The sequence below is a fragment of the Tursiops truncatus genome, chromosome 3 (assembly GCF_011762595.2).
Source record: "Tursiops truncatus isolate mTurTru1 chromosome 3, mTurTru1.mat.Y, whole genome shotgun sequence".
NCBI classification, from domain to species: Eukaryota; Metazoa; Chordata; class Mammalia; order Artiodactyla; family Delphinidae; genus Tursiops; species Tursiops truncatus.
Window position 1 is genome coordinate 20,619,457 of NC_047036.1, and position 24,450 is coordinate 20,643,906.

Sequence of the window (24,450 nt, forward strand, 5' to 3'; positions counted from 1 at the left end):
AAAAAAGTTAAAGTGCACAAGATATGTCATTCGCACACAGCTAGTGCAGTTGGCATCCTAGAGAAAGTGGAACCCAAGGTATAGTCATCCAAGGAAGCAAATAGATAAAATTGTATTGGCCCAGAATGGGGTGGGAATGAGCCTAGAAGCAGCAGGTCTACAGTTGTTCCCATAACCACCCCTTTTGCCTATCATTACAACCCACTGCTTGGGACAGTTCTCAGCACTTTATCCCAAGAGGGGGTTATGAGGAGACAACAGGTGGAAAACCCTGCCTTACGCCTGAGATATTCCCTCCCACAGAATGTAATGGCTTGTGGGTTGGGCCCATCAATCCGGTCTCATGCTTAATCTTTTCACTCTGGCTGGGAAATATTCTTCCAAATCCTTCTTTAAGAGTAAAACAACTTCCCTATCCAGGCCACTTTCAAAAGCTGAAGATTCTGCGGGTGGAGACTCAGATAAAGCATGTAGGTAGGGTTACCCACCCTGAGCCCTCATGTGCATTTGGATAGAGCATGATTGGAGTTCCTTTGCCTCCCCCCTCCCCCCACCAGGAGGGAAGAGGAGGATGTTTTGGCCCCCGGCCTGAGATATATGGCGGTGCCAGCTGCCCCCTACCCACGCTGTCCCCATGTCTCCACTCTGCTTATTGATGCCTGCTCCTCAAAACTTCCTGATCACAAAAGGATAGCCCCCCACCCACTGTGGCTCAACTCTGGGCCTCTGGGAGCATGGCAGGGCTATGGATCTCTTCTTCCTCCTCCCGAAGGTAGGCTGGCTTTCCCTGTGAGCTGGGAGCCAGCTGGACCTTCAGTGGCCACGAGGCCACCATATGGTTGATGCTCTAGCAGAACTGGCACTTCTTGGGATGGGGTGGCTGTCTGCATCCCTTGGCATGATGGTCTAGACCTCCACAGTTGTAGCACCTGTCTCCCTTTGATCTCCTTTTCTGTATGCTCTTCCCTTTGGGCTGCCTCTCGCTCCCAATACAGAATACTCGACCAGGGCCAGTGATTCGGAGAGATTCCAGGCCCTTGTCACACCTCTTAAAGGTGAATTCCATGGCCTCACCCTCCTTTAGGCTCCGGAAGCCCTCCATGTGCAGCTTACTCTGGTGCACAAAGTCATCCATGGGCCAGGGGGCGGGGTGTTGAGCGTGACCCCAGCACGGGAGGTCATGGACAGGAAGCCGAACCCCATGCACACAGTGAACCACTTAGAGGTGTGGGCACCGTGCAGCAGCTGCGGCTCCTCCGGCGCCTCCTCAGGTGCGTTGGCACAGCAAACCCCCAAACTGCTGGCTTGACACAGAGCCCGTGGTCTTCGGCTGAGCCCGCGGCCCTGGGGCCCCTGGTCGGGCGGCCGAGAGCCCCAGAGAAGTTGGGAGGCAAAGGGGTGGCTTGGAGAAGAGGCTGCTACATCTTCCCCAGCACAACAGAGGTGGGAGGGCTCACCCATGTAATTACTTCTGATATAGACAATTGATTCATTTTTCCAGTCTTTCAAATCTGTGAATAAAGTATCTTTGGAGAATGTTGCTGCTTGCTAATTACTTTGTACTATATATTCTGAGTTACTACAGTGTTCTTCTGCATATATAGCTTTATTATAGGTTTCCTATCCTCCCTCTGCCCCATTCCTACTAGATCATTTCTCCTTAGCTTGTTATAGATATTCTGTGCATGTAGGTCTTGTGTGTGTGCATCGCATAACTCTGTCTTTTTATGTATACAGCAGGGGGAGTTGGTGATGGTAGTAGAGAGTTTCATGATGGAAAAAATAATCCTGCAGTCTTTGCGTTCAGTTCTTACTGTAGTTTATTTTACTGGTAATGAGGGATCAGAATTTCAAAGAGTCAGGGAAAGTAGAGCACGTTAACGGTCAGCACAATACAGGTATTCCACTATACAAAGAACATAGCAAAAGTCGCAGAAGTTGTATAGCACAAAAACAAGAAATGAATTAGGGAATGATGGGCTGAAGTTGAGGAAGATAACTGCTTCGGGAGGCAGAGTTGTCGCATGGTCTGGGGATCTGAGGCAGAGATGTGGCAGAAGCAGGACAAAGCCAACATTGTCACAGAACCCCGGGCCAAAGCTTCAGTATGCAAATGAGCCACAGACCCTTTACAAAAGGAGCTCTCCTTTCAGGAAACCGGACAATTCTAGGATGGGCCTCACAGAGCTCAGAAGTCATAAAATTACATTCAACCTAGAAAAAATGTGGATGTCCATCAACAGGGCAAAATTTGACTAAATTACAGTGAATGGATGACTATACAGCCATACATAATAATTTGTTCCACATATGTTAGGATATATGGAGAATTATGCAGCCATAAATAGCAGTTTTTATCCGTATCTGTGGACACAAATAAATGTCTAAGATATTTTTTCCCAGTGGGACAAAGAAACAAGTTGGAAGGGTAATACTTTATACATATAATTATATATTTGTAAAAAATATATATATATGTCTGTGAAGAGTGAAGGAGAGAGAAAAAGAGAGAGAGGAGGAAGGAAAATAAATCTCAGGCCTGAAAGTAGATTTTCTTGGTGAGAAAGTAAGAGGAAGCTGGCAAATTATCATATTTGAAGTGTATGGAGACTGTTATTCAATTCCAAATTCATATTTACTTTTTTATAATTTAATAAAGATTATGTGAAAATATAAACAATCAAGTATCTTCCTGATTTTATTATTTGCTTTTAGCTTTATGCATGGTCTTTGTGACATAGAACCTTTCAATTTCTCTGCAGTAAATCTGTCAAGCTTCATTCTTTCCTAGGATTTTATGTTTTAATATGTCTTCAGATTTTTTCAATATTAGTGTTTTAAAACTGATTTTTTTTGGCATAAATTGAGGGACATGCCTCAATGTTTGATGCCTTAATATTTGACTCTAAGCAATTGTATCAGAACTCTGCATTCAAGTGGCATTATAACAAATATCTTTTCATAATAATCAAACTCATTCAAACTTAAACCATACATTTCTCACTGATCATATTTTTCAAATATATGCTATTCTAGTCCATTCATGTTTCTATAATAAACCGCCATAGACTGTGTGACTTAAAGAACATTTATTTCATATAGTTCTGGAGGTTGAGAAGGGCAAGAATAAGGCACCTGCTGACTTGATGTCTGGTGAGGGCCCCCTTCCTGGTTCGTAGACAACTGTTTTCTTGCTGTGTCCTCATATGGCAGAAAGGACATAAAGTCATTAATCCCATTCATGAGGGTTCTACCCTCAAGACAATCATTTCCCAAAGGCTCCACCTCCTAACATCATCACATTAGAGATTAGAATTTCAACAGAAAATTTTTGAGGGGATACAACAGTCCATAACACGTCATAGATTTAAAAGTTCTAAAAATTATTTAAATAACCATTGAATTAAAAAATGCATACTGATTCTAGTAAGAGTATCAGAAATAATTTTATATTTAACTTATATATTCTTTTAAAACATTATTCATGTTAAGTAAATTATATGGGGTGTTTGTGTATGTATGGTGTGCATGTGCATAGGATGTGTACGTGTGTGTGTTTGTATGTACTTACATTAAAGAAAGTTAAGAACTAAAGTAGAAAATTTAACTGATTTTCTGGCTAAGGGTACATTCCCAGTGCTGATGATTTCTCACTTGGGGGATTATTAATGAATATGAAAGAGTTACCAAATTGAATCTATAATGATCTTTTATAATCTTCCATTTTAATTCTCTTCATGGAGTTGTAATTTATATTTTATTATGCATTAAAATTAATAATAGTACATTTTAGACATTTGTTACACTTGGGTTAATATAATTATGTACTCTCCCTAACAAATGCTACCCACCACATTTCTTCAACTACCATCACCCTATGAAAAATTAACTAGTGTTTTGAAAAAATAAATATGTATCTTTTTACATAGACTAAAGTTTAATTTTAAGTTACAAAACTATGCATAGTGTTCTTTCCTTGTGTTGAAAATATAATCAATATTATTAGTTCTTATTCAGATGAATTAGTTCTTCATAAGCTTTGATGGGTATATCACTTAGTAGATTAATGTAACTTCAGCCCATTACACATAATGGTGGTCAAATTAATTCACTAAAACTCTGACCACATTCTGGATAGTAAACCAAGGAAAGATTAATCAGCTTAGTACTGTGCATCACACTACACTTAGAAGTGAATCATATGAGTGTAAATTATGCAAATTATTCCTATGTCTTTTCAAAATAGTAGCAAGTATATTGTGCAGTTTAACCATTGTAAATTCTATAATTATTAAAGTGTTTCATTACTCACCAATTCTGTTATAAAAATATCAAATGGTTACAGTAAATTGTGAAATCATGTACTTTATAACTAAAGAAAGTATACTTTTATGCATTCATAAATGAAAACTGTTTAATTGGAACTGTAATAAATAAAGATATTGCAAATCTGTTTGGTCACATAATCCAGTAAAATAGGTTAGGAATATAATTATTTTGATAAATTTTAGGTTATTCAAAATATCATTAGGGAAGATATTATGAAATGAATCAAAAAATAAAACGATAAGACATTTTAAATTGTGTCAGACCGTATCTCTATTTATGCCTTTGATTCAAAACCAAAGTACTGACAGTTTCCACTATTTCTGATTAGTTAATTTTACTTCAGAAATATATAAATGTGACAGCCTGGAACAATGGAAAGAAAAGAACAGAGTCAAGGCCCTGTGCCCCCAGACCAAATTTGTCTCCTATTTTTTGTAAAACATTGAGCAAGTTATTTAATCAAGTGAAATATCTTTCTTAGAGTGTAAACAGAAATAGATGGATAAACTTCAAAATCTGAATAAATCGCAGAACAGTAGAGAAATGGATGAAAAACATGATTTCCCTAAAACTCTCAACAAATATCCATCAGAGAGTTAAAATGTTTTAATACTATCAACATAAGAAAAACAAACTTTGATTTCCATATTGCCTATTGATTATTCAGTATCAAATTGTATTTTGAACATATGCTGTGTTTGTGTGACACTTGTGTTTCATTATCATCTTCCCAGTCATCCCACCCACCCAGCTAATCATGTATTCATTCATCCATTTGTAACTGGACTGTATCCTGAAATGTTCATGTTTATGTTACTCTTTTTGAACATTCATATAAATACCGTTCTACCCACATTGCCTCTAGGTGTATTATGGTTGACTTACTGAGAACGCAGAGGTAAAAGCCTTAAATACTAATAACTTGATTATCGAAAAATAGACTCTTGAAAATCAAAAATAAAATGTCATGTGATTAAAAAAATGACACATATTCTTTCTGAAAGTAAATAATGTCATCAGCTAATCCTTCAGCCCCATTGGAGATAAGATGATGAATTTGTGGACTGGGAGTTGTGAAGAGAAAGACATGAATCATGACATTAGTTTGGGCCAAGGAGCTGCAAGCAATAGGGTTTCCCATGGTGATAAGGAATGAAGATTAGAGACAAAGATAGGATGCTGACCAAGATCCAACCAGCCTCAGAGAGCCCAATGGAGTTACAGTCACATATGCATACCACTAACTAACACTGGGTAAACACCTCCTGTTTCCCTTGCTGATATTTTTGAGCTATTCTTCTCTTTGGTGTGGGGAAGACCTTCTCCCAAGAGCTGGTGTCATGTTAATTAAGGATCATGCAAACAAACTACACCTGCTGTTGAGACTTGGCTAAGGCAAGCAAAACAAAACCACTTTTTTTTTTTTTAAATACATTTGCCCTTTCCTACATCTTTTCAATCACCCAGGAAATGTAACATTTCAGTACAGCAGTGTTTTTAATCAATGAAGATTCTACTGAAGGGGAAAGGAAAATTCACAACATTTCTCTATCAATGAAACACATTCTTGTTGCTCTTTCAGTAAAAATACTTTCATCAACTTAATGTCCAAACCCTACAGGAACAGGGCACACAGTTATAAAAAAAAAAAGAATCTTTAGCTCATGGATATTATTGCCTGGTTAGTGGAGTAAAATATTAAACTTTAAAAATATGCAATTACTCACAATTACAAATTCTGGGAAATGTTATGAAGGATGCATATAGGGTGATATCAAATAAATATGGGATAGATCAAAAGAAACTGGCTTGGGGGTAGTACTAGAATATTCTGATTTGAGGAATGATCAGAGAGTTGGGAAGTTTTGACTTTAGGATTCTCCCATGGATTCTAGCCCAAAGGTGGGGCTATGAAATCTAGGTTTTCTAAAAAGCACCAAATTACAGTGGGGTGGCAATCCATATTAGCAAGTGAAAATAAATAATTATAAAGACGGAGTGGGACCTCAAACAAGAAGTAGTAATAAAAACTAAAAGTCAGTGGAGATAAAAAAGGTCTGGAATTTATTTGGGAAAACTGAGTAGTTTGGAAAAACTTAATACTGGTTTAGAATTGATGCCAGTATTAAGCAGGGTGCTCCAGAGAACCAATACGATATATCTATATATGTATCTATATCTATATCTGTCAATCTATGTCTAGATCTATGCACACATATATACACATATATGTATTTATATGTGCATGTATTAAGAGATTTTTTTTTTCTTTTTTTAAGGATTGGCTCATGTGATTGTTAGGGCTGGTAAGTACAAAATTCATAAATGAGGCCAGCAATCTCAAAACTCAGGCAGGGATTGATGTTGGAGTCCTGAGTCTAAAATTAGGTAGCTTGGCAGGCTGGAAACTTGGCAGGAGCTGACATTATAGTCATGAGTAAGAATTTCTTGGGGAAAACTCAGTTTTTGCTCTTAAGGCTTTCATGTGGTTGGGTGAGGTTCACTCACATTATCAAAGGTAATCTACTTTGCTTAAAGTCAACTTGTAGATGTAGATGTTAATCCCATCTGCAAAATGCCTTCACATTTTAAACACTTAGTGTTTAATTAAATCACTGGGTGTTATAGCTTAGTCAAGCTGGCACATAAAATTAACCATCATATAGCATAAACGGTAAGAAGAGGAAGGTGTGGTAAGTGGTGCTTATCAAATTCAAAACAAATAGATTTTTTATTTTTCACATTTTTCCATCTCAAGTATCTAGTTCTAGTTCTGTAATGTATGTTTATATTCCCTTCAGTTATTTCCTGAAAATGCCTTTACTGTAGTCATAATGTTTTATTTTCTTTAGTCTTAGAGAACTTTCTAATTCTGTCTTATTATTTCTTAATATCTGACTGACTTTATTTCTCCTTTTCACCATAAAATTATCAAATTTTTCACAATACTTAGAAATTCTATGTACTGTATTTTTCAATATTATAGTTAAATGTTTCAGTCATCTAATTTGAATCACTCTAAATATTGATTTAATATATTAGAGGCACATTTTCCAGGACATTATTAGTTATATAAAGTAATATAAAAATAAAACATATGGTTCTATTTTATTCAAATTAAAAGTCATAAGAAAGCATAAACACATTAAATAAACTTAGAAACAGCTTGTATCAAGAGTAATAAATAAAAACTGGATCTTTAATACACGCAAGTTATATAATATTAATTACAGGTCTTCAGACCAGATATTTTTATTTACCAAATGAGTTTAGATTAAAGGTATTTTCTTCAAAGGAACAAGAAAAGAGCCTAATTAGTTATTCCACTTAGAACTAGTACAAATGTAAAAATGTGGATTTCCTAAATATCATTTTATTGTATTATCTATTAATAAATTTGCATACTGTATTATAAAGCTTACTTATTCAGTATCACATTAACATTGGTTATATATATATATATATATATATATATATATATATATATATATATATATATATATATATATATATATATAACAAAGCACAGGCTGTGATCTTATCTGCATGCTTCTAGGTATGTTTCCAGAGTCACTATTCCTAACAATTGCTGCTTCCAAATTCACTTTCATATATGATTTCATAATATTATGGCCAAAACAGAGTTAAATGCCAAAAGAGTAATATAAAAATAGTAATAAACATATTTTGCAAATTTGCTTTGTTTTGAAAATAAAGCTAAGATAGCTTCATGGTATGCTATGAAGCAGGCATCATTGTTAGCACTATTTTTCAGCCAAAGAAACAGACATTTAGAATTAGTAAATAAATTTTTATGGTTAAAAGAGGTCATGTTTCAAAGCTGAAATTGAAATCAGGTAAGCATTATCATAATCATAATTGAAACTTTAATCATAATCGAAGTTTTCATGGTACTATAATCAAACAAACAAAAAATAAAATAAATAATTCTAGCCATTACATAATTTGAAAAAACTATTATCTAATCAAGTTTCAATAATTCCCTTTGTGCTAGAAATAATATATTAGCTTAAGTGAACAAATGGATTTGCAGAAAATTTGTCCTTTTGCAACCAGACTCTCAGGATGACCCTCATGATCCCTATTTTCTGATATTCATGCCTTTACGTGATCTCTTTCGAATGTCGGCAGAACACGTGACTTGCTTCTAATCAACAGAAAATGAGAATCATGTCAGGATATATATGATTATGTTTTTGCTACTAAATGATTGCATTTCATAAAATTGGAGAACCCATCTTGATGGAGTTTCTTTCTCTCTTCCTTGCTGAGTTTGAACAAGCAAGCAGCCATTTTTGGAAACCCTCTTGGCAAGTAACTGTGAGAGGCCTCTAGTCACTGAGGGAAGTCACTGCCTGACAGACAGAAAGATGATTGAGTCCTCAATTCTAAAGATGCAAAGAACTGAATTCTGCTAAAAATTTGAGTGAGTTTGAAAGTGGATCCATCCCTAGTCAGAATTCAAATGAGACTTCAACCTTATCCTACATGTTTATTGAAGTCTTGTGAGGTCCTAAGCAAAAGACCCAGATAAACCAATGCCTGACTTCTGATTCATAGAAAATTGTGAAGTAATAAATATCTATTGTAACAAGAGATAAATAATAGAGCTCCTTAGTTTTTCATTTTAGATTTCTCACTAAAAGTGACATTGGGTTGATTGTCATTCATGAAGTGTCCTTCATTGTTATTTTAAAATGCTTATAAGACACTCTTAAAGATAATCCATGCTCATGTACAGAAATATACCACAACTCTGAAAACAAAACCAAAAATATGCTGTATGCTTCTAAATATAATCTTTCTTAAATATAATCATGACACCTGTAAACTTCAATGGCTTAAAACAATACTAATTATATGACTCATAAGTCTATGGCTGTTTTAGACATTCTCCAGAAACAGGATATGCCAGCTCCTCCCACCCCCAAATGTCAAGACAGATGATCGCACACACAGAAAAAGAGGACATAAAAAAGTTTATTACTTATATAATGAGATATTTTGGTAAGAGCAGGGCAGGAAAGGTTTCCAAGCCGGCCTAAAAATGGCTGGAGAGTGCATGGAAAGGAGACTGGCTTGGGTTTTCACAGTGGTTAGGGAGTGGCACCAGGGTGTGTTTCTTGTGTGCAGCAAAGGGCTTATATGGTTTTAAATTCTGTGAGCACCACAAGAGGGAGTACCCAGATATTCTTATCAGCTTTCTGAGATTTGAGACAGAAGGGAAAGAGGAAGAGATAAGGCCCCAAAGTTGTCAGCAGCCAAATATCAAACAGAGTCAGACTCATTATTACAATGATAGATTGAGTAGATTTTTCTGATTTCAGCTCTGATCCCTCATGTGTCTGTGGCTACCTGTAGGCAGCTCTGTTGACTGCTGATCTAGAACGGATGTCTGGAAATCTGAGCTCTCCTCCAGCATTTGTTCCACAGTAGAGGAAGAGACCCAAAAGGGAGACTTGAAGCACTCAGATATTGAAGGCTACGGCTTAGAACTAGAAACCTGAAACTTTGTAATATACTAACTAAAATAAATCATAAGGTCAACTTAGATTCAAAAAGTGGAGGAGACTCCTTTTCTCGATGAAAAGCATTGCAAAATCAATTTGCAAGGACATGATTACAGAGAGTAGGATAATTAAAGTCATTTTTGTAAACAATCTACTATAGAAATGGCTAGAGGAAAACATTAAACTATCCGTATTTTATTTCATGGCACGCAAATTTGAACACATTGAATTTAACTGAAACAAGGGAAAGAGTCATGATTTACACCTCACCATTCAGTCTTCTAACCAAAAAGAATAAAATTATACTAACCAGACATTTAAGTGGCCATCTTTTTGCAATGTAAGTTGATTTTCAATCACTCAGATGCTATTTCTCCCCTGAAAGTTATTGAATAATAGTAAACAATGAATAGTGACTGAGATCATTTTAAATTAACCTATTCAGAAATGGCAATTTCCAAGGAAAATAATGCAAAGCAGAGGTAGGGGATGGTGAGATTTATAGAAATATTAATTAAATTAAGAGGTAGCAGCACAAAGAGGAAGATTCCTAGGAGCAGGGTATCAAAGGATTGCATTTTCTCATGTATTTTATCAACTCAGAGAATTAGAAAATGAAGCAGTAGTATAGTGATTTTAGTAGTATCTTAATAGTGCATGTCTGGACAATGCTAAAAAGTACAAACTTAATTGGCTGCATCTAAACCTGCCCAACAATTATAGTTTAATAAAGGATCCCACTGTAATACTAGAAGTTAAATCTAAGCCAAGTTCAGGCTTCACACGCTGTCCTTTGGGAAATACAAGACTATGGCTAATCTCACTCTATCTGAAAATTAATTGTATGATACATATCACCAGGGAACTTCTGAAAAGATATTCAAACATAAAGGAATGGGTTATTTTAGAAAAGAAAATACCATCATTTGAGATAAAAGAGAATCTTGAACATGATGATTAAATCAACCTATTAAGCAGTAACATACTTAATGGTAAATCACTAGCAGCAGTTTACTAAAAAATTGAAAATAAGACGGGAATGCCCACCACAGTTATTTAATGATGTCCTGCAAGAAGAGGAAGAACAATGGAAAAGACTGATAGATTTTGGCTAGTTGCTCTAATTAAGAGAGGATGTGACTTTCTACTTGGAAAGATTATAGGAAGCTAACGTATCATTAGAACATATACAATAAGAGTTGGACACACTACTCTGCTACAACATAAAATTATAGAAGTCAGTAACTCTCATATATATCAACGATAATAGGATAGAAATTATATGTGTTTAAAACAAGATAGAAACTAAAATAGAATGAATATTCCATTTCACCAAATAACCCAAATGACACGTTATTTCCTAAAAGTTTCCTAGAAGTTCATTCCATTATAAATATTCAATACTGATCAAAATATAATACACAATATGATTGAATACTTGTCTAAATTAATACTATAAATGATTCTGAGTAAGATTTCTATTTAAATGTACTCTATCACCATAAGCCTGTTTTTCAATTACATAAAGTTACTCCAAAATTTCAATACAAATCCAAAAGAAATAGTAGATGTCAAACATATTTGAAAAAATGCAGGCTAGTTTTACTATCTTATGTTTAAATACGTTATTTCTTTATAAAAGGTAAAGCAATGATGTACTAGAACAAAAAAATAAACCTATTAGATCAATGAAAATAATAGAAAACCTAGTTGTAGAGCATTTTGTTGAATACAAATGTAAGAGAATATCCACATACTCAGACATTCATACACACACAAACCTACACAAACACAAACACACACACACACACCCCTAGAGTATAACAGTACTTTAAAATGGAGGTTATTCTTGTATGTTCTATAAATAATAAATAATATTATTGTAATGGTAAGGGAATTCATAAAACTGTGTGATTCATTGAGTATACCAAGTCTTCAGATAATTTTAATATTCTTTACACTCTATTTTTCAATTTTTTTACAATGAATGGAACACACAATTTATACTCTAATTTCAGAAAAGAAACAATAAATACTTAAAAGTAATTTGAAAAGTGAATTGAAAACTTAGAAGAAAATAATCATATTTGAAATACTCAAAGTGTAATTTTATTATCAGTAAAAATATAAAACCAGAGTCTCAGTGATTTTGTGCCTGAGTTAGAAAATATGTTATGCTTGCATACTTCCTTGGTATGAAAGAGTTCAACATGTTTATCTTTTTCTTTACTTATATTCAATTCACACATATACATATCAGAGAAGGGAAAAGGAAGCTGGCAAAGTGAACCATTTCCTAGAAATTAAAATAAATATAAACGTTCTGGGAATGGAAATCTTTCCATAAATTAGTGGTTCACAAGTCTGATGCAGAATTCTTTCAGAGAGACCTCAGGTCAAATGTATTTCTAAAATAACACTAAAACATTATTTTTTGTTTTCACCAATATTCTCTCATAATTGTAGAGTGGAGCTATCTAAATGCTACATGACTTTGATGGGGTAATTGCTCTCATGACTAATGGATGTGAATGGAATTGTGTACAGTATATTCTTATGTTTCCTAGAATATTCTGAAACAGACAGTGCATAGATAGATGATACATAGGTAGAAATATATATATTTTTTTCAGAGATTAATTCAATTTTTTTTCAGAGTTCATACCATACTCTTACTAGCTATGTGCAATTATAATTAGCATGATCTCTGTAATATTATTTTCCAATAATTCATCATTATTTGGAAACCCCCAATTTTTCTGCATTTATGTGGAAATACAAACAATACATAGTTTTCTTGCCTTGCAATATTTTTTTAAAATTGAGGAAACTTTTAGGTATCTGAAGCTTATTTTTTAGAATTTTAGTTAGGATATATATTTTCTTGCAGTTAAGAATAGATGTTTGGCTTAGAAAGGGAGATTAGACGACTTGGTTTCTCAACTCACATTTGTAGCATCTATGTATAAAGTTGCTGAAGAAAGATAAAATCAGAGTCCTCTCTATTAAACATAGACATGATTTGTGCTTTAAAAGTCAAATATTGTTATACCTTTACAAAAGATACATGGAAATGTCCCTGAAGCATCTTACAATTTTGAACTTATATCTTGACCCTGAGTACACATCTTTCCAAATTGCTAATATAGCTATATTGAGGTATAAATGATGTACAAAAAACAGCACAAATTTAATGTCTACAATTTGATGAATTTGATTACATTCATACACCGTGTATGTGTGTATCATAAAGATTAAGGAAATAAACATGCACATCACCTCCAAAAGTTTCCTCATGTTCCGTGTGTATGTTAAGAATACTTAACATGAAATCTACCCTCTTAACAAATTTTTAAGTGTTTGATCAAGCTACTCCACCATTTGTTAATTGCAGGCACTATGTTGTACCCCAGATGTCTAGAACTTATCCATCTTGTATAACTGTAACTTTATACCCACTGGACAGTAACTCTTATTTTCCCTTCCCCATGCCTTGGCAACTATCATTTATTTTCTGCTTCTACAAGTTTGACTATTTTAGATAACTCATGTAAGTGGAATAACGCAGTATTTGTCCTTCTGTGACTGACTTAATTCATTTAGCATAATGCTTTACAGGTAGAGCCAGGATTTTTTTTCGTTTTTAAGGCAGAATGATATTCTATTGTATGTGCATACCACATTTTCTTTATCCATTTGTCTATTGATGAATATCTGACTTTTCATATCTTGTCTATCATGAATAATGCTACAATGAATGAAAGTCCTCTTATTTTTTTAATGTCTTTATTGGAGTATAATTGCTTTACAGTGGTGTGTTACTTTCTGCTGTATAACAAAGTGAATCAGCTATATGTATACATATATCCCTATATCTCCTCCATCTTGTGTCTCCCTCCCACAATCCTACCCCACCCCTGTAGGTGGACAAAAAGCACCCAGAACTTATCTTCCTGTGCTATGTCGCTGCTTCCCACTAGCTAGCTATTTTACATTTGGTAGTGGATATATGTCCATGCCACTCTCTCAGTTCGTCCCAGCTTACACTTCCCCCTCCCCGTGTCCTCAAGTCCATTCTCTACGTCTGCACCTTTATTCCTATCCTGCTCCTAGGTTCTTCAGAACTTTTCTTTTTTCTTGAGATTCCATATATACATGTTAGCATACAGTATTTGTTTTTCTCTTTCTGACTTACTTCACTCTGTATGACAGTCTCTAGTTCCATCCATCTCACTACAAATAACTCAATTTTGTTTCTTTTTATGGCTAGGTAATATTCCATTGTGTATATGTGTCACATCTTCTTTATCCATTCATCTGTCGATGGACACTTAGGTTGCTTCCATGCCCTGGCTATTGTAAATAGAGCTGCAATGAACAATGTGGTATATGACTGTTTTCGAATTATGGTTTTCTCAGGGTATATGCCCAGGAGTGGGATTGCTGGGTCTTATGGTAGTTCTATTTTTAGTTTATTGAGGAACCTCCATACTACTCTCCATAGTGGCTGTATCAATTTACATTCCCATCAACAGTGCAAGAGGGTTCCCTTTTCTCCACACACTCGCCAGCATTTATTGTTTGTAGATTTTTTGATGATGGCCATCCTGACTGGTGTGTGGTGATACCTCATTGTAGATTTTGTGTGTGTGTGTGTGTGTGTGTGTGTGTGTGTGTGTGTGTGGTACGTGGGCCACTCACTGTTGTGGCCTCTCCCATTGTGGAGCACAGTCTCCAGACACACAGGCTCAGCGGCCATGGCTCATGGGCCCAGCTGCTCTGCGGCATGTGGGATCCTCCTGGAGTGGGGCACGAACCTGTGTCCCCTGCATCAGCAGGCAGACGCTCTACCACTGTGCCACCAGGGAAGTCCCCTCACTGTAGTTTTGATTTACATTTCTCTAATGATTAGTGATGTTGAGCATCCTTTCATGTGTTTGTTGGCCATCTGTATAACTTCTTTGGAGATATGTCTATTTAGGTCTTCTGTCCATTTTTGGATTGGGTTGTTTGTTTTTATGATATAGAGCTGCATGACCTGCTTGTATATTTTGGAGATTAATCCTTTGTCAGTTGCTTCATTTGTAAATATTTTCTCCCATTCTGAGGGTTGTCTTTTTGCCTTGTTTATGGTTTCCTTTGCTGTGCAAAAGCTTTTAAGTTTCATTAGGTCCCATTTGTTTATTTTTGTTTTTATTTCCATTTCTCTAGGAGGTGGGTCAAAAAGGATCTTGCTGTGATTTATGTCTATGCCTATGTTTTCCTCTAAGAGTTTGATAGTGTCTGGCCTTCCATTTAGGTCTTTAATCCATTTTGAGTTTATTTTTGTGTATGGTGCTAGGAAGTGTTCTAATTTCATTCTTTTACATGTAGCTGTCCAGTTTTCCTAGCACCACTTATTGAAGAGGCTGTCTTTTTTCCATTATATGTTCTTGCCTCCTTTATCAAAGATAAGGTGATCATATGTGCATGGGTTTATCTTTGGGCTTTCTAACCTGTTCCATTGATCTAGTTTTCAGTTTTTGTGCCAGTACCATGCTGTCTTGATTACTGTATAGTATAGTCTGAAGTCAGGGAGACTGATTCCTCCAGTTCTATTTTTCTTTCTCAAGATTGCTTTGGCTAGTCAGGGTCTTTTGTGTTTCCATACAAATTGTGAAATTTTTTGTTCTAGTTCTGTGAAAAATGCCATTGGTAGTTTGATAGAGATTGGACTGAATCTGTAGATTGCCTTGGGTAGTAGAGTCATTTTCACAATGTTGATGCTTCCAATCCAAGAACATGGTATATCTCTCGATCTGTTTGTATCATCTTTAATTTCTTTCATCAGTGTCTTATAGTTTTATGCATACAGGTCTTTGTCTCCCTTGGTGGGTTTATTCCTAGGTATTTTATTCTTTTTGTTGCAGTGGTAAATGGAAGTGTTTCCTTAATTTCTCTTTCAGATCTTTCATCATTAGTGTATAGGAATGCAAGAGATTTCTGTGCCTTAATTTTGTATCCTGCTACTTTACCAAATTCATTGATTAGCGCTAGTAGTATTCTGGTAGCATCTTTAGGATTCTCTATGTATAGTATCATGTCATCTGCAAACAGTGACAGTTTTACTTCTTCTGATTTGTATTCCTTTTATTTATTTTTCTTCTCTGATTGCTGTGGCTAAAACTTCCAAAAGTACTTTGTATAATAGTGGTGAGAGTGGGCAAGCTTGTCTTATTCCTGATCTTAGTGGAAATTGTTTCACATCTTCACCATTGAGAACAATGCTGGCTGTGGATTTGTCATATACGGCCTTTGTTATGTTGAGGTAAGTTCCCTCTATGCCTACTTTCTGCAGGGTTTTTATCATAAATGGGTGTTGACTTTTGTCAAAAGCTTTCTCTGCATCTATTGAGATGATCATATGGTTTTTCTCCTTCACTTTGTTAATAAGGTGTATCATGTTGATTGATTTGCGTATATTGAAGAATCCTTGCATTCCTGGAATAAACCCCATTTGATCATGGTGTAGGATCCCTTTAAAGTGCTGTTGGATTCTGTTTGCAAGTATTTTGTTGAGGATTTTTGCATCTATGTTCATCAGTGATATTGGCCTGTAGTTTTCTTTTTTTTGACGTCTTTGGCTGGTTTTGTTATCAGAGTGATGTTAGCCATGTAGAATGAGTTTGGAAGTGTTCTTCCCTCTGCTATATTTTGGAAGAGTTTGAGAAGGATAGGTGTTAGCTCTCCTCTAAATGTTTAATAGTACTTGGCTCTGAAGCCTTCTGGTCCTCGGCTTTTGTAAAAAACAAGGAAGATTTTTAATCACAGTTTCCATTTCAGTGCTTGTAATTGGTCTCTTTTTAGTTTTGATTTCTTCCTGGTTCAGTCTTGCAAGGTTGTGCTTCTCTAAGAATTTGTCCATTTCTTTCAGGTTGTCCATTTTATTGGCATATAGTTGCTTGTAGTAATCTCTTATGATCCTTTGTATTTCTGCAGTGTCACTCTTTACTTCTCCTTTTTCATTATAATTTCCATTTATTTGAGTCTTCTCCCTTTTTTTCTTGATGAGTCTGGCTAACGGTTTATGCATTTTGTTTATCTTCTCAAAAACTAGCTTTTAGTTTTATTGATCTTTGCTATCATTTCCTTAATTTCTTCATTTATTTCTGATCTGATATTTATGATTTCTTTCCTTCTGCTAACTTTGGGTTTTTTGTTTTTCTTTCTCTAATTGCTTTAGGTGTAAGGTTAGGTTGTTTATTTGAGCTGTTTCTTGTTTCTTGAGGTAGGGTTGCATTGCTATAAACTTCCCTCTTGAACTGCTTTCGCTGCATCCTACAGGTTTTGGGTCATTGTGTTTTCATTGTCATTTGTTTCTAGGTATTTTTTTAATTTCATCTTTGATCTCTTCAGTGATCTCTTGGTTATTTAGTAGGATATTGTTCAGCCCCCATGTGTTTGTATTTTTTACAGATTTTTTCCTGTAGTTGATACCTAGTCTCATAGTGTTGTAGTTGGAAATGATACGTGATATAATTTCAATTTTCTTAAATTTCCCGAGGCTTGATTTGTGACCTAAGGTATGATCCATCATGGAGAATGTTCCATGAGCCCTTGAGAAGAAAGTGCATTCTGTTGATTTTGGATGGCATGTCCTATAAATATCAATTAAGTCCACCATTTTAATGTGTCATTTAAAGTTTGTGTTTCCTTAATTATTTTCATTTTGGATGATCTGTCCATTGGTGAAAGTGGGGTGCTCAAGTTCCCTACTATTATTGTGTTACTGTCGATTTCCCCTTTTATGGCTGTTAGCATTTGCCTTATGTATTGAGGTGCTCCTATGTTGGGCACATAAACATTTACAATTGATATATCTTCTTCTTGGATTGATGCCTGGATCATTATGTAGGGTCCTTCTTTGTCTCTTGTAATAGTCTTTATTTTTAAAGTCTATTTTGTATGACATGAGAATTACTACTCCAGCTTTCTTTGATTTCTATTTCCATGGAATATCTTTTTCTATCAGTCTGTAGGTGTCCCTAGGTCTGAGGTGGGTCTCTTGTAGACAGCATATATACAGGTCTTATTTTTGTATCCATTCAGCCAGTCTATGTCTTTTGGTTGGAGCATTTAATACATTTACATTTAAGGTAGTTATCGATATGTATATTATTACCATTTTCTTAATTGTTTTTGGTTTGTTTTTGTAGGTCTTTTCCTTCTTTTGTGCTTCCTGCCTACAGAAGTTGCTTTAGCATTTGTTGTAAAGCTGGTTTGGTGGTACTGAATTCTCTTAACTTTTGCTTGTCTGTTAAGGTTTTTATTTCTTTGTCAAATCTGAATGAGATCCTTGCTAGGTAGAGTAATCTTTGTTGTAGTTTTTTCCCTTTCATCATTTTAAATATGTCCTGCCACACCCTTCTGGCTTGCAGAGTTTCTCCTGAAAGAACAGCTCTTAACCTTATGGGGAGTCCCTTGTAGGTTATTTGCTGCTTTTCCCTTGCTGCTTTCAATATTTTTTCTTTGTATTTAATTTTTGATAGTTTGGTCAGTAGGTGTTGGTGTGTTTCTCCTTGGGTTTTTCCTGTATGGGACTCTGTGTGCTTCCTGGACTTGATTGACTATTTCCTTTTTCATATTAGGGAAGTTTTCAACTCTAATCTCTTCAAATATTTTGTCAGACGCTTTCTTTTTCTCTTCTTCTTCTGGGACCCCTATAATTTGAATGTTGGTGCATTTAATGTTGTCCCAGAGGACTCTGAGACTGTCCTCAGTTCTTTTCATTCTTTTTTCTTTATTCTGCTATGGGGTAGTTATTTCCAGTATTTTATCTTCCAGGTCACTTATCTGTTCTTCTGCCTCAGTTATTCTGCTATTGATTCCTTCTAGAGAATTTTTAATTTCATTTATTGTGTTGTTCATTATTGTTTGTTTGCTCTTTAGTTCTTCTAGGTCCTTGTTAAGTGTTTCTTGTATTTTCTCCATTCTATTTCCAATATTTTGGATCATCTTTACTATCATTACTGTGAATTCTTTTTTAGGTAGACTGCCTGTTTCCTCTTCATTTGGTCTGGTGGATTTTCTCTTGCTCCTTCATCTGCTGTGTATTTCTTTGTCTTCTCATTTTGCTTAATTTACTGCGTTTTTTTTTTTTTCTCAGGCTGCAGGTTTGTATTTCCTATTGTTTTTGGTGTGTGTCCCCAGTGGGTAAGGCTGGTTCAGTGGCTTGTGTAGGCTTCCTGGTGGAGGGGACTGGTGTCTGTGTTCTTGTGGATGAGGCTGCATCTTGTCTTTCTGGTGGGCAGGACCATGTCTGGTGGTGTGTTTCGCAGTGTCTGTGAACTTATTATGCTTCTAGGCAGCCTCTCTGATAATGGCTGGGGTTGTGTTCCTCTCTTGCTAGTTGTAGCTTGCTGGTCTTTGAGTGGAGCTGGGTCCTAGCAGTGAGATGGAGATATCTAGGAGAGCTTTCACCATTTGATACTACGTGGGGCCGGGAGGTCTCTGGTGGATCAATGTCCTGAATTCAGCTCTCCCACCTAAGAGGCCGAGGCCCGACCCCGGCTGGAGCACCAAGACCCTGTCAACCACATGGGTACTAGTGTTGGAGGGTTTCCTGCAGAGGCAAGGAGTGGCTGTGGCTCACTGCAGGCACAAGGACACTGACAGCAGATGTCTGGGAAGTACTCCTTGGTGTGAGCTCTCCTGGAGTCTGCCATTATCCTCACCAAAGAAACTCTGAAAGTCCTCTTTAAGGGCATCTGCTTCTTGTCTCTAGCAAAAACTACATGTGTAATTATTTGAGCTGTGAGCTAAACTAAATACTCTTTTTCCTCAAGGGAAACCATTTTTACTGAAAAAAAAATCTTGAACAGAAATCATGGTAATTCAGACCTGGGTGTTTTGCAAACACTTTACAGAGAAGACAAAGTGAGCCACTCACTTTAAGGAAAACAACTTTTTCTGATCATTGCTATTAGCAAAATGAATGCTCTGGGGCAAAAATTAGAATTTTAGAAATTGTCAGCTATGGCTACTCAACTCTGAAAGAATTTTCCATGAAATAAATGGTAATATTAAGTAAATGTACATCAACTTTCAGAAGACTTGTATAACTATTGAAGCAATATTTTCCAAAGTAACAAAGGATAAAATTATACTTGTGTATTAAGGTCCACTTACAGTGCAACACAGACATCGATTTCAGTAGAGTATGACAAGTTCATTGGTATGGTTTCATATTTCACTTATACTGTTTTAGCTTGGATCAGGATGAATATGGACAATGATCTCAGAAGCTAATTAATTGCTAATTCTTTCCTGGATTTCATCCTTTTTTGGATTTCCTTTATATCCTTTGACTAAAACATTTTGTAACAAATTGAATGCAGAAACAGATACAGGAGTCAAGTTATCTTCTATTAAACAGACTTAAAGATAGATGCAAAAACATAAAACAATATCATTCCTCTGAGTAATTTACTGTTGTTTTAGAGAACATCATTTTTTTAATGTGTTGATTGTGTTAGTGATAGGGATAGAGTAGGATAAATTAAATAGTCAGTTTACAAATCCCACTAGGGGATTAAGGACAGAAGGGAATTTTAAGAGAGTTTGGGAGACTGTTGTAAGCTAATGCCCACTTGAGAAAAGAATCTAGTAATGTAACAACAATCTACACTACCTTGAAGAAGACCAGGTGCATCCAAGCTCCATATACACTTCAAGTCACAAGTCCTGATAATTAAAACACAAGACAATACATATGGGGTCTGAATCTTGTTACATGAATTCAAAGAGTTAATAGTCCTGGAAAAGTAGCACTTCTGATGTAGACAAGATAAAAATATAGGTGAAAGGGGAAAGAAACTAGGTGAAAGGGGAAATTATACCAAAATCTGAGATAAATTACCATATTTTGGTGTATGTTACCACCTTTTTGCTAATATACGTATGATTTAAATAGCACCATGACAGTCCCTATTATACCATATAGAGCCAAAGGAGAGACTAATGATGTAAGCCTTGATGTCTGCCCAAGAATGAGGAAGAAAGTGATCTTCTCCCCTCCCTGCTTTTTCTTTAATTATAAAAATGTAGCCCTCTTTGTTCTCCAGGCTGCTGCACTCCCTTGCCAGCCCGCTTGTATCTCTCACAAGTATCCTATGCTAATAAACTCGCCCTTTGCTTGCTGCTTTCCCTCCCACTGAATTCTTTCGGTAACCAGACAAAAGAACCTGAGCTTCAGTAAATCCTGACATGAGGTGAGCAGTTTTAATCAAAAGACAGTGGGTTCAAGTCCCCTTCTAGTCAGGGATCATGGGTTCAAGTCCGAATCTGAGGTGCGAATGGGTTAAGTTCCAGCCTGTGGAGGAACAATTGTCCGAGTCACAGTCTGAGTTTTGGCTGGGTTTGAGTCCCACACGAGAAGGAGTGCAGTTTCATTAGTATGTAATGGGTTTATTTTTGGTATTCTAAAACTGATTCATAGATCAGTTTTTAAATCATAAATTTAAAAAGTTTCTCACGTTTATTTACTAATACAATACAAATCATATATATATATACATATATATCTCACATTAAAAATCATATCTTTGGGATCATTTTTTTCTCTTTAAGAATATAAAAAGGTTCTGAGATGAAAAAAACTTTCAAAACTCTAATTTAAACGAATATTAACTGAGAGAATTTTATACATAAAAGATTAAAACAACAATAAAAATGACATAAGCCAAGTATGCATAGACATTTTTCCATATCTCTATTAATTATATATATAATGTCTTGGTCAAAAAGCTGTTATATCATTACTAAATGATTCATAATAAATATAGAATAATTATAAAATGAAGCTATAAGAATAAACACATACACACCTGAAATGCTCTTGCAAATGATATAATTTGTGAAAGTACTATTCAGTTATACCTCATATACATATATACTCTAAAATTCATAAACTACAAAATTACTTTAAGATCACTTTTATTTGACATTTGACTGGCATAGCCTTTTTTTTAAAAAAAAAGAATAAAGGTAAAAATGTAAAGTCAAAAGTAATTTTCTTGTAGTTTCCATTATAGATGGTTAAAATATACCTATAGTATAATAATATGTGTATAAAAATATTATGCATTTAGATTATTTTGAATGTAGAAATAGTAAGCTTTTACCAAACACTGAGTAGCTATTAGAGCCACAAACAAGGTATCAAGTTTGAAGAAAGATCAATCACCATTTGGGTATGGTTTGACCTTCAATATATTGCTCCCTTTCAGACTCGTCACACTATCCACTGCTGCTCTCAGTGCAATAGTGTGTGTAAGTCATGTTTGCTATAGAATGGCACCATTCCTCTATATTCCCTCCAAAATTCCAGCTCATTGTAGAGGATCCAGTTTTCAGACACTGCTGCAGCTTTGGCTGATAATACAGATATTTTTTATCTTCGATAGCACTGCCCCCAAAATATTTTATTCAAAGAGCTAAATTTACCTTTTGTTCACTTTTTATCATAGATCTTTCTACCAGCAAGAGACACAGGCATAGGTCTGATAATGACTGTGTACTGAGGGAAAAGACAATCTGAATACTAAGTTCTGAGCATCTTAGAATCATTCCTTTGACACCTGCCCCTTTGACACTCTTCCTTGAACCAAGCTTGTGCTTTGTTTGGGCGTTTTTCATATAATGAGTCATTGCTGGGTGGGTCTTTCAGTTATTCATGTCTAAACAGTGACTCTAGTGAACTAGTGGATATTAAATTTCTCCAAAATTCTTGTATATACCTAAATTCTTGGTAAGCACTGTTTACACTTAATATTTAAAAGAAATAGAATCCAATTACCTCCAGCCACTAGGAATAAGTGATTTTGGAACTTGTGTTTTAGTGAATACATAAGTGCATTAGGTATTTGTTTTATTAATTTTTTATGTGTGAAAAATAGCTCTCTAAAGCAGGTATGATTGTCCTTGATAAAACATATTTGCTGTATTTTCTTCACTTTGTTGTTGTTTATGGCTGTTATTTGAATTTTTTTTTATATTTTGATTTGATGATATCATATAAGATTTTTAGATTGTCTAATAGCTTAGAAGACACACTGATCTTTTGGATCATCTTTTTGAACGTTATTTTACTAAAAAATGGGTACATATCAAGCACTATAAATGATAGCTACTCATAGCAGGATGTTCAAATTTTTTCTTTATTAACTTATCAAATATAAATTTGAAACATAAGATAATGTATGTATCATTAATATAGGTTATGAAGGAAATAATACAATAACTTCTCTGAGTTCATCATGAGAATTAGGAAATCACTAGTACCATGGAGGTTATTACTTCATAAATTATATTAATGCTAGATTTGCTTTGCCAATATTCTGGTTAGTGCTTTTGAATTCATCTTTATAAATTAGATGGTTCTATATAATTTATTTTCATTGTACTATTTTTTTCAAGTAACAATGTTAACATCTTTTAAAAGGATGATTTATGTGAAAGATAAGATGATATAAAATGGGCATCATTTTTCCTTAAGAGTTTGATGAAATCTGGGAAGATATTCACCTTGTCTTAGTTTTTTTCTTTGTGGAAATCTTCCTAAGTAGTTCTTCAGTTTTTTTTATAACTGTTCTGTAGCACTTTACTTATTCCTAAATTAGTTTTGTTAAATTCTTTGGGTACTGTTAATCCCTGTACTATGCAAGAGAGGGAAGAAAGGCCCATAAGTGATAAATAGAATAAAAACAATTTTTTAACCACTTTATTGAGATATGATTAATTACAAAAAGTTGTACATTTTTAATGTTTACACAGCTTGATGAGTTTGGAGATAAGTATATATACCCATAAAACCATCAACACAATCTATACCGTAAACATATCTATCACCTCTAAAAGTTTCTTCCTGCCCTCTTGATTTATTATTATTTCCTTTTAAAAAAAATCAGTGCCCACCAGAGTCTTTGAAAGAATAGTTCTCAATTCTAACTTTGTATTAACATATTATTTTATCAGTATTATAATCTGTAGTTTTGGTGAAATAAAACATATACTTATGAGAGAATAGTTACAATGAAAAGCAACATATGATTACAGTTTCCTATAAGCATGATAATAATACTGTAAGCATTTGAAAAAGGGTCATATTACAGAGACAATAAGGTATTTCCATATTTACATTGTGGGCATTTAAAAATGTGCTGATATGATAGTGATGTTTCCTCAATCTTCATTAAAGACAGTGTTTCTGAAATGGAACATAAGTATCCTGCTGGCTATGATGGGAAAAAATCTGTGTTCCACTTCTGGGTACATGCTATTTTTGTGAAGCTGGTCAAGACGCTACCTCACTCTGTAAAATCAGCAAATAAATACTGTAATAATTACTATGTATCTCATTGTTATATCACAATATCTGACAAATATGGCATTGATTATGTATGTATTGTATGAATGAATAACTGAATCTCAGGAAAACTATTGATACTTTTCACTAAAACATATGGTATACTTATTGATTATATGAAATGTGTTCATGTTTTTCAAGTGCATCATATCAGTGTAAACAAAGTGAGTTTATTACTCAGTCATT

General features: G+C 34.9%; 1 pseudogene; it reads right to left on the minus strand.

Annotated features, from left to right (window-relative positions):
• Positions 1 to 712: 712 nt before the first annotated feature.
• Positions 713 to 24,450, minus strand: part of LOC101326449 (protein lin-28 homolog A pseudogene) — a 33,609-nt pseudogene continuing 9,871 nt past the window's right edge.